Below are 10,448 nucleotides of genomic sequence, written 5' to 3'. Positions count from 1 at the left end.
CAAAAAAAAAAAAAAAGGAGAGAGAAAACAAACATTGAGGAGAAAATGAGCAGGTACGGATGGTAAAATGCAGACATTATTGGAAACAATTCTTAAGCTGACAAAGTTAAGATTCAACAATAAAATCATTAATTTTAAGGAATACAAAAGCAGAAGGTTTTTATGCTAGGAAAGAGAATTTTATAAGTAATGATCAAATTGTAAGTCAATGCTAAATGATAATAACAACAATAGCAAAATGATGATGATCATGTTGATTTAAAAAATAAAAATGAGGGCATTCCCATTGTACTTCAATGCAAAGGAATCCAACTAGTATCCATGAGGATGTGGGTTCAACCCCTGGCCTTGCTCAGTGGATTGGGGATCTAGCATTGCTCTGAGGTGTAGCTGTAGCTCTGATTCAATCTCTAGCCTGGAAACTTCCATATGCTGTGGGTGGGGCCCTAAAGAAAAAAATAAAAAAAAAAAAAAAAAAGGAGACATAAAACTCCCCACTCTCTCTGAACAGTTTGTAGTCTTTTCAGAATTACATGGAAAATGAAACTCTAAGGTAAGAGATGAATGAAATCTTTTTTAAACAAAGGAGTTTGGGAAAACCTAGGATGGAGGTAGATTATAAAAATTGGGAGTGTGTGTGCTTGCAATGCTGTGTGAATAGAGCAGAGTTACCTATATTCTGCTCCAGCTGGATTTTTGATGGCTGACCTGAAAAGAAATGAGCTGTAGCCAAGAAGAGAGGAGGTGAGTGTCATAGGGATAGGGAGCTGAGGGAACATGCAGCAGAGGTGCTGAAAGGCAGATTTGTAGTTACAGAAAAAAAGGAAAACCTAATGGGGAGATGGGAAATGTCAGGCTGAGGGACATTTTTGGTTACTGGAAACTTTGGCTCAGTTAGGCCAAGTATGGATGTGGGTAGTGGTGGAAAGGGGACAGGTGTCAGAAGGTTTTGGTCCATGACCTCATGATAGGCACCTCTCTCCCTTTCATCACCTCCTAAGCCAAGAGCCCACAGGGTTAGCTAAGCATGCTCTGATCCTGCAGTGGGAGTGTTATGCATTTTGTTCTCACTTTGATCCAAGAGATTAGTGTGTTCTTTACCACGTTCTCTATGAAGAGGGTGGGAACAGGAAGGATTTGGAGGAAACCCAGGGGACCCAGCCTACCAGAGTCTATGCTTGGAGGCAGAGGGCATCCTAGCTTTTCCCTAAGATTAAGTGAAACTTTGCAGAATGCCAGGACGGGGACCAGCTTCAAGACTGTGTCTTGCATGAGGACACACTCTAGAGTGGAACCAGAGCCTGGGGAGAGCTCATGGTCCCAGAGATTTTAGGGTGTTGTGCATTACCAAACAGTCTTGATCATCATGTGCTACCTCTAGACTTTTGATCAACCAGTGACTCAAAACATACTTATTGAATAACCACAAAGTATGCAGTCAGGTGGTAAGTGTTCAAGCACATTAAAGAGCCTTTTAATCACAGGCCACATTTCTTTTACTCTTCATGGCTTCACTCATGGTGCAAAGTGACCAGATCTTTATTTATACCATTTACAACCAGTGCTGTTGTAATAGAAGTCACCTCTAAAAATTCAGTGGTTAATGATATATTTAGCAAATTAGAGTGACAAAAGCAAAGGTTTAGGCATAAAAACCAGGTGCCACATCTGGCCTGCTTCTTGGCTGAGGGATGCTGGTCCAGTTGCTTGACCTCTGAGTATTTTCCCTCATCTGTAAAATTAAGATGCTGTTGTTGGTATTGATGTTGATCCCTAAGAGCTCTTGGTGTTATGGATAACCCACAAAGTGCGAAGTGTCACCTGAATGTCATAGCTCTTCTTGCTGTAACTTAGGGTTGGCATCCTTGGCCTCATGAAATCTCAGAATATCCAGTCTGGTCCATAGCAGGGCTTTGTGGAGTCAGGTGTGACAAATTTTCCTCAAACTTGATGGATGCAGACATACTTCAGGTTCCAGGGAAGCCATCTCTAGACCCATGAGTGGTGGGGGCTTCTCTATAGCATCAGATTGGGTTTCTTGCAGGCTTAGGCACAATAAGCTCCACCTGACATTAGTGTTTGAAAATTACAAACTGATTCAGCAGTCTACGGTCTAGATTCAACAGTTTTGAAACCTTGATTAATAGAGTAAAAGGAAAACCCACTATTTAAAGACCATCAGGTGTTTTCCTCTTTTTCTTTAGAGATAACATCTGAATTAATAATTCTTCTATTTGAGAAAAGGGAAAAAACACCCTTCATGATTGATTTTAGTTTTCCAAAGGGAAAGTCAAGACCCTGCTCCGGAATAGAGTTCAAGTTAATGCCGAACTACATTGTTTTCTATAACGTCAAAGATGGTCTTCACTGGAGGTAGAATCGCATGTCTTTGTTCATCCGTTTAACTAGGATGCACTGAGCTCCTACTGTGTGCCTAATACTCCTCTTGACTTTGAGTGCTGCCTTCAAGGTGCTCACAGTCTAGTGAGAGAGAGCAGACACCAATGAAGCAAACATATAACTCATACTGTGTATTGTGCAACCAAGAGGATATGTGACTTTGATAGGCCTAGTGTCAGAAGGCTTCCCTGAATAAATGACTTTTAAGCTGAGGTCCACAGGATGAGTCTGACTTTATAGCCCAAAGGGGAAAGGTGCTCACATCAGCAGCACATAGACTAAAAGTGGAACAATATGGAGAGGATTTGCATGGCCCCTGTGCAAGGATGACATGCAAATTTGTGAAGTGTTCCATATTTTTGCACAGTAATGCAAAAGTGTTTAATGTTACTGAACTGTAGACTCAAAATCGTTGAAATGGTAAATTTTGTTATGTACGCTTGAACACAATAAAAAAAGAGGTATGGCAACATGGATGCAACTAGAGATTATTATCATACTAAGTGACGTAAGTCAGAATGAGAAAGACAAATACCATATGATATCACTTATATGTGAAATCTAAAAGATGGCACAGATAATCTATCTACGGAACAGAAACAGACTCACAGACATAGAGAGCAGACTTGAGATAGCCAAGAGAGAGGGGGAAGGGAGTAGGATGGACTGGGAGCTTGAGGTTAATAGACACCAAATATTTTATTTACAAAGGACAAACAACAAGGTCATAGTATATAGAACAGGAAGCACTATCCAATCTGATCTTCCGGGATAGACCATGATGGATAATAATATAAAAAAGGATGTATATATACATATAATGTTGTCATTTTGCTGTCCAGCAGAAATTGGCACAATGTTGTAAATCAACTATATTTCAATAGGAAAAAATTTTAACAGGGGGATATGGTGTTGGGACAGTCCCACTGCAAGTAGAGGGACTGGCAGTTACAAATGTCTGTGGGGGAGTTCCTGTCATGGGGCAGCAGAAACGAATCTGACCAGGAACCATGAGGTTGTGGGTTTGATCCCCGGCCTCGATCGTCAGGTCAAGGATCCAGCATTGCCGTGAGCTGTGGTGTAGGTTGCAGACTCGGCTCAGATCCCATGTTGCTGTGGGTGTTTTGTAGGCTGGCAGCTACAGCTCTGACTTGACCCCTTGCCTGGGAACCTCCATATGCCACGGGTGTGGGCCTCAAAAGACAAAAGACAAAAAAAAAAAAAAAAAATGGCTGTGTGAAGGGGGAGCGTGGGTGAAAGGAAAACCAGCAGGGCTGGTTTGTCAAGATTTAGGGGGTGTTGTGTGGCCCAGGTGAGGCCAGAGTCAAAGACAGAGGTCAGACCACAGTGAACAGACAGAGATGTTGATCCCTGTCTTAGGATCAGTGGGAGATTGTTGAAGGGCTTTTCTCAGTGACAGAACTTTGTTTTAAAAAATTACCATGGACTAGGATGGAGAGTGGGTAGAGGAGCAGTGGAGGTGGCTGACCAGTTGGGAAGGTATCAGATTTCTTCATGAGCGAGATGGGTGTTGCTTGGACAGAGATGGAAAGAAGTTGATACATTTGGGAAAAGTTGGAGGGCCAATGGCTGAACTTGTTGGATGGTTGTCCTGGGAGTGAGGGGAGAAACCAGTCAAGGAAGAGCTCCATTTCTGGATGGATGGTGGTGCCAGGGACTGGGACAGGAAGCAAAGAGAAGGAGTTTGGATCACGATGGTTGTTTTGGACAGGTTGAGTTTGCGAGCCTCGAGAAGCTCACAGCTGCCCATGTAGGGGATCCTATGTATGGGGCATTGGCACAGGGCTCACTAAGGCCCATGCTAGTTTGTGGCACAATTTCCGTTGATGCTACCTGGCTCACAGTGATTGTTCTCTGAGGCATGTTTATCATGGGACAAGTGAGGACTCAGGACCACTCCCAAGAAAGAAAACAAATGGATTGTCCAGGCTACCTCATGCAGCAGGCTGAACTGCTCCACTGGGCAGCTGAAAAAAAAATTGATTTATATTTCTTCTGCTGCTCTATGACAAAATCTTGACTAAACAATACTTGCTGTGGGTGGTAGATAAAATGGGATTGTGTGTGTACAGCTGGGATGTCAGCTATGTGTCCAACTCTTATCTTTTAGACCCAAAGGCCAGCAGTCCTCAGAGTGCTTCTGAAACATCAAACATAAAAGGCAGATACTGAGTGCTAATTCACTGAAGCCAAATATCATGTCCAGTCATAAGGGCTTGAGTCTTTGGAACAACTGTCTTTTCATTTAGTGATTTTGGACATTCAAAACATACACATTTGAGGTCTACCCAAGGCAGAGGTAGAACTGTATTTCTGAGCTTCTCTGTAATGTCTACCAGCTCTCTGGTCCCATCCAAAGTAATCTCATTCTTTATTCACACTGCACTGATGAAAGCTACATAAAGGCATCAAATGAACAATCAAATGTCAAGAAAACAACATTTTAAAGGGCTCAAGCTTTAGGACATACCATTGAGGCAACTAAGCATGGAATAAATTCCTAGAATTAGTCACACATGCCTCAATAAGTAAGCACTGGCTAGATTGAATGGCAACTTTTAATTGTGCTCTTGCAAAAAAAATTATAATAATAAAAATGGAGTTCCCATTGTGGCACAGTGGAAATGAATCCAACTAGGAGCCATGAGGTTTTGGGTTCAATCCCGGGCCTTGCTCAGCAGGTCAAGGATCCGGCATTGCCATGAGCTGTGGTGTAGGTTGCAGACACAGCTCAGATCTGGCTGTGCTGTAGGCTGGTGGCTACAGCTCCGATTAAACCCCTAGCCTGGGAACCTCTATAAGCCACAGGTTCAGCCCTAAAAAGACAAAAAAAAAAATTTAAAAATAAATTAATTAATTAAAAAAAATAATTGGGGAGTTCCCATAGTGGCAAAGCAGAAACGAATCCCACTAGGAACCATGATGTTGTGGGTTCGATCCCTGGCCTTGCTCAGTGGGTTAAGGATCCAGCATTGCCATAAGCTGTGATGTAGGTCGCAGAAATGGCTCAGATCTGGTGTTGCTGTGACTGTGGTGTAGCCTGGCGGCTACAGCTCTGATTAGACCCCTAGCCTTGGAACCTCCATGTGCCACTGGTACAGCCTTAAAAAGACCAAAAAAAAATTTGTGCTCATGGACTGAGTTCTTTCTGTGTATAAAGATGCACAGGCCAAACCCTAGGGTAAGTTCAGAAATTTACTGCTCTGGAAGAAGTTAGTCATAATCAATTTAAAAGCAGACACAAGCATAAGATAAATCCTCAGGTTTGATGGTAAATATATACTGAGGGAAACTTGTTATCTACAAAGATCAATCTAGATAATCTTGATGTGTCCTTAAGAAAATAAATATGATGTGAGTAATGCTACAAATGAAGAAATATTATAAGTACATCTAAAGGAAACATTATATTATGAAAATAGAAATTAAAATTAAAAAAAGAGGAGTTCCCGTCATGGCCCATTGGTTAATGAACCAGACTAGTATCCATGAGGGCGTGGGTTCCATCCCTGGCCTCGCCCAGTGGGTTAATGATCCGGTGTTGCCATGAGCTGTGGTATAGGTTGAAGACGCGGCTCAGATCTGGCATTGCTGTGGCTCTGGGGTAGGCCAGCGGCTACAGCTCTGATTGGACTCCTAGCCTGGGAACCTCCATATGCTGCAGGTGTGGCCCTAGAAAAGACAAAAAGACCAAATAGACAAACAAAAAAAGAAAATAGAAGGGTGATGGTACACCTGGAGCGAAAGGAAACGGGTCAAAAAATGAGACTGTATCGAGTTTTGCTGCTGTTCTGATCCTATCATCACCAAGGACCTTGCTTTTTATTGGCCTTGAAGGTTGGCTTTCTGCAGGTGTACAAGTTGGTACAATGATTCTGCATCACCTAATCAAAATATTCCTATTTGTAAATTGCCAAATTGTTATTCAGATTTATATCATCTCTTTGATAAGTTTGCTTTGTGCTACTCTGTTCCATAACCTCCAAAGGGCTTTGATCCTCCTCAGGAGCTGACAGTCCGTGGGGTGGCAGAACATTTTAAATTTGCCAGTTAACAGCATTTTGGTTTAAATGAGACATTTAGAGTTTGAGCCTTCAGTCTGTTTAAAGTACCATTCCCTATCAGGACTGGTTTAAATATTCTCTTATGCATAGCTGTTAAACAAAAGCTGTGCAATTAAACAAAAGCATGTTAAACAAAAGCATGTCTTCAAGATGTCACGATTCTGTTTTTCTTCTTCCATAGCATGGTGCTACAGAGTATGAAGCTTGTCGTGTATAATAAAATGTTTGCCAGACTTCCCATTGTGGCTCAGCAGGTTAAGAACCTGACTAGTATCCATGAGGATGTGTGTTCGATCCCTGGCCTCTCTCAGTGGGTTAAGGATGTGGCATTGCCATGAGCTGGGTATAGGGAGCAGACATGGCTCAGATCCCATGCTGCTGTGGCTGTGGTGTAGGCCTGCAGCTGCAGCTCTGATTCAAGACCACCTAACCTGGGAGCTTCCATATGCCATGGATGTGGACTTAAAAAGCAAAAAAAAAAAAAAAAAAAAAAACCCCAACAAACAAACAAACAAACAAACAAAACCCAATAAACAAAAACCAAAAACCAAAAAACCCAACTATTTCCTTATTTCCTTTTCCTAGGTAATGGGAGTGTTTTGATTATTCATGATCCTTTGGGATGACACCAAAGTTTGTCCTAACAAGATGATTCAGAATGGAGGTTGGTCCCCAGAAAAACCAGCCATGTGTTTAGAGGGTTGAGGTTTTGAGCTAGCCTGACCTCAAGGAAGCGGGGAGGAGCTGGAGATTGGGTTCAGTCATATGGCCAATGACTCCACCAATCATGGCTCTATAACGAAATCCCAGTAAAAACTCTAGACATGGCAGCTTGGTAAAGCTTCCTGGTTGGTGAATATATTAATTTGCTGGGAGGGTGATGCACCCTATTCCACAGTAAAGGGCATAGAAGCTTTGTGTTCAAAACTCTTCCAGATCTCACTCCACATATCTCTTCATTTGTCTGGTCCTGATTTGAATCCTTTGTAATAAAATTGTGTATATAAAGATAATGCTTTCCTAAGTTCTGTGAGTCATTCTAATGAATTATGGAACCTACGGGGAGTCAGATCTTATGTTTTATTATTTTTATTTTTATTTTTGCCTTTTTAGGGCCACACTCATGGCATATGGAAGTTCCCAGGCTAGGAGCTGAATTGGAGCTGTAGCTGCCGGCCTACACCACAGCCACAGCAATGCCAGATCCAAGCCAAGTCTGCGACCTACACCACAGCTCACAACAATGCCCTCTGAGCGAGGCCAGGGATTGAAGCTGTGTCCTCATGGATGCTAGTCAGATTCATTTCTGCTTGAGCCATGATGGGAGCTCCTAGATCTTGTTTTAAATTAACTTCTGGAAAGAAAGGGGGCTCATGTTAGTTGACCTGGAAACAGAGATGGATCACCAGAAGGCTCTCCCACTGATTGGGGCAGATATCCTGATGGCGCTTTAGGGCCTCTACCAGCCAGACCCTCTAAGAGACCAGGAAAGAAATGGATTCTGCAGGAAAAAAAAAAAAGTTAATTATTTGGTCTCAAAAAGCCTGCTTCTCTTCTCCCTCTACTTAAGCTAGAGAGAGAAGTGAAAATGAGTAAGTAGAGAGAGAAAAACAGTCAAGGAAGTAAGGGAAAGAATCAATGTTAAAAATGGAGTTGCTGTCATGACGCAGTGGGAAAGAATCTGACTAGATCCATGAAGACGCAGGTTCGATCCCTGGCCTCACTCAGTGGGTTAAGGATCTGGCATTGCCGTGAGCTCTGGTAGAGGTCACAGATGCAACTTGGATCTGGGGTTGCTGTGGCTGCGGTTTAGGCTGGCAGCAGTAGCTCTGATGCAACCCCTAGCCTGGGAAACTCCATGTGCTGCAGGTACAGCCCTAAAAAGAAGAAGAAGAAGAAGAAAAAAAAAAAACTCACAAGATAATGAAAAATTAACTTTACAAAAAGCTGTTCCTTGGAGGAAGATAGATCCACTTCCAGGACTAGGCCTCCCTTTGCAGCTCACTCAAGGCCTCTGGGGAAAAGCTCTGTGAAGTATCATTTCTGATATGTTGAATTTTTTTTTTTTTTGTCTTTTTGCTATTTCTTTGGCCGCTCCTGCAGCATATGGAGGTTCCCAAGCTAGGGGTCGAATCGGAGCTGTAGCCGCCAGCCTACACCAGAGCCACAGCAACGAGGGATCTGAGCCGCGTCTGCAACCTACACCACAGCTCATGGCAACGGCGGATCGTTAACCTACTGAGCAAGGGCAGGGACCGAACCTGCAACCTCATGGTTCCTAGTCGGATTCGTTAACTACTGTGCCACGATGGGAACTCCTGAACTTTTACCTTAACCATGGGTATGTGCTCCTATTTGAATTTTTTGGGGCATATGGAAGTTCCCAGGCTAGGGGTCAAATTGAGCTACAGCTCTCAGCCTACACCACAGCCGCAGCAACACCAGATCCCAGCCGCATCTGTGACCCACAGCACAGCTCACAGCAATGCTGGATCCTTAACCCACTGAGCGAGGCCAGGGATCGAACCTGCAACCTCGTGGTTCCTAGTCAGATTTGTTTCCACTGCAGGACATCAGGAACTCCCCCTATTTGAATCTTTAATACAATTGACCTTGAACAGCATGGTGATCAGGCGCCTGACACCCTGCAGCTTAAAATCCCCATGTAACTTGACAGTTAACCCTCTGCATCTGTGGTTCTGCAAGTAGGAATTGAACCACCTGCAGATTGCGTAGTACTGTGGTATGAAGTTATTGAAAAAAATCTGGGTAGAAGTGGACCTGTACAGTTCAAACCTGTGTTATTCAAGAGTCAACTGTACACTGAAATAAATGTACAACTGCCAATACCTATTCAATGCTCTGGAGTGACCAGGACATTTCATAGACACCTATCAGATCACAGCAATGGGGGAACACCCAACTGGTCCTTACTATGGGGAAGGGGTCCCAAACCTCCATTGTTCCAACCCCACAAAGACAAGTTCTAACATATCTATACACCATCTGTCTTGTTATTTTTATTTTATATTATTTTATCTATTTTATTTTGCTTTTAAGGCCCCACTTGTGACAAATGGAAGTTCCAAGGCTAGGGGTTGAATTGGAGTTACAGGTGCCCATCACAGCCACAGCAACGTGGGATCCAAGCCACATCTGTGACCTACACCACAGCTCACAGCAATGCCAGATCCCTGACCCACTGCATGAGGCCAGGGATCAAACCGACATCCTCATGGGTACTAATTGGATTCGTTGCCGCTGCACCACAGTGGGAACTCCTGCTTTGTTATTTGCTTAATATATATATTTTAAAGATGCTCACTTTCTTTACTTAAGTAAATATGTTTTTGTAAAAATTGTATAAGTCTCAGTGGGTCTGACTGCCACAGAGAGAGAGGTACTGGTGGTGAGAAGAGACTGAAAATGCTCATTACCAGTTAAGATCAAGTAAAGGTGGCCTCTTCCCACCAGAGGCTTCTGAGGAGCTGCACCACCTCCTTGGGGATTGCACTGGGGGACACTCTGGGCATCAAGCTGGTATCTGACGAGAAGAGAATGTTTTCCTCAAGAAGAACCATAACATATTTTGGTACCAGCCAAAAACAAACAGTGTTCGGGAGTTCCCATCGTGGCTCAGTGGAAACAAATCCAACTGGCAACCATGAGGTTTCGGGTTCGATCCCTGGCCTTGCTCAGTGGGTTAAGGATCTGGCATTGCCGGGAGCTGTGGTGTAGGTTATGTGTCTTGAATCTGGCATTGCTGTGGCCAGCAACTGTAGCTCTGATTCGACCCCTAGCCTGGGAACCTCTGTGTGCCGTGCCTTCCACTGAGGCAAAAAAAAAAAAAAAGCTCTAAAAAAAAAAAGCAAAAACCAACAATGTTTACAATATTGATCTCTTGACAAAAGTTCAGAGGCAGGGACTTATGGTTACAATCACCACTGGGGAACAGGTCCTGAA

The sequence above is a fragment of the Sus scrofa genome, chromosome 10 (assembly GCF_000003025.6).
Source record: "Sus scrofa isolate TJ Tabasco breed Duroc chromosome 10, Sscrofa11.1, whole genome shotgun sequence".
Lineage (NCBI taxonomy): Eukaryota > Metazoa > Chordata > Mammalia > Artiodactyla > Suidae > Sus > Sus scrofa.
Note: the sequence above shows the minus strand (reverse complement) of the source record.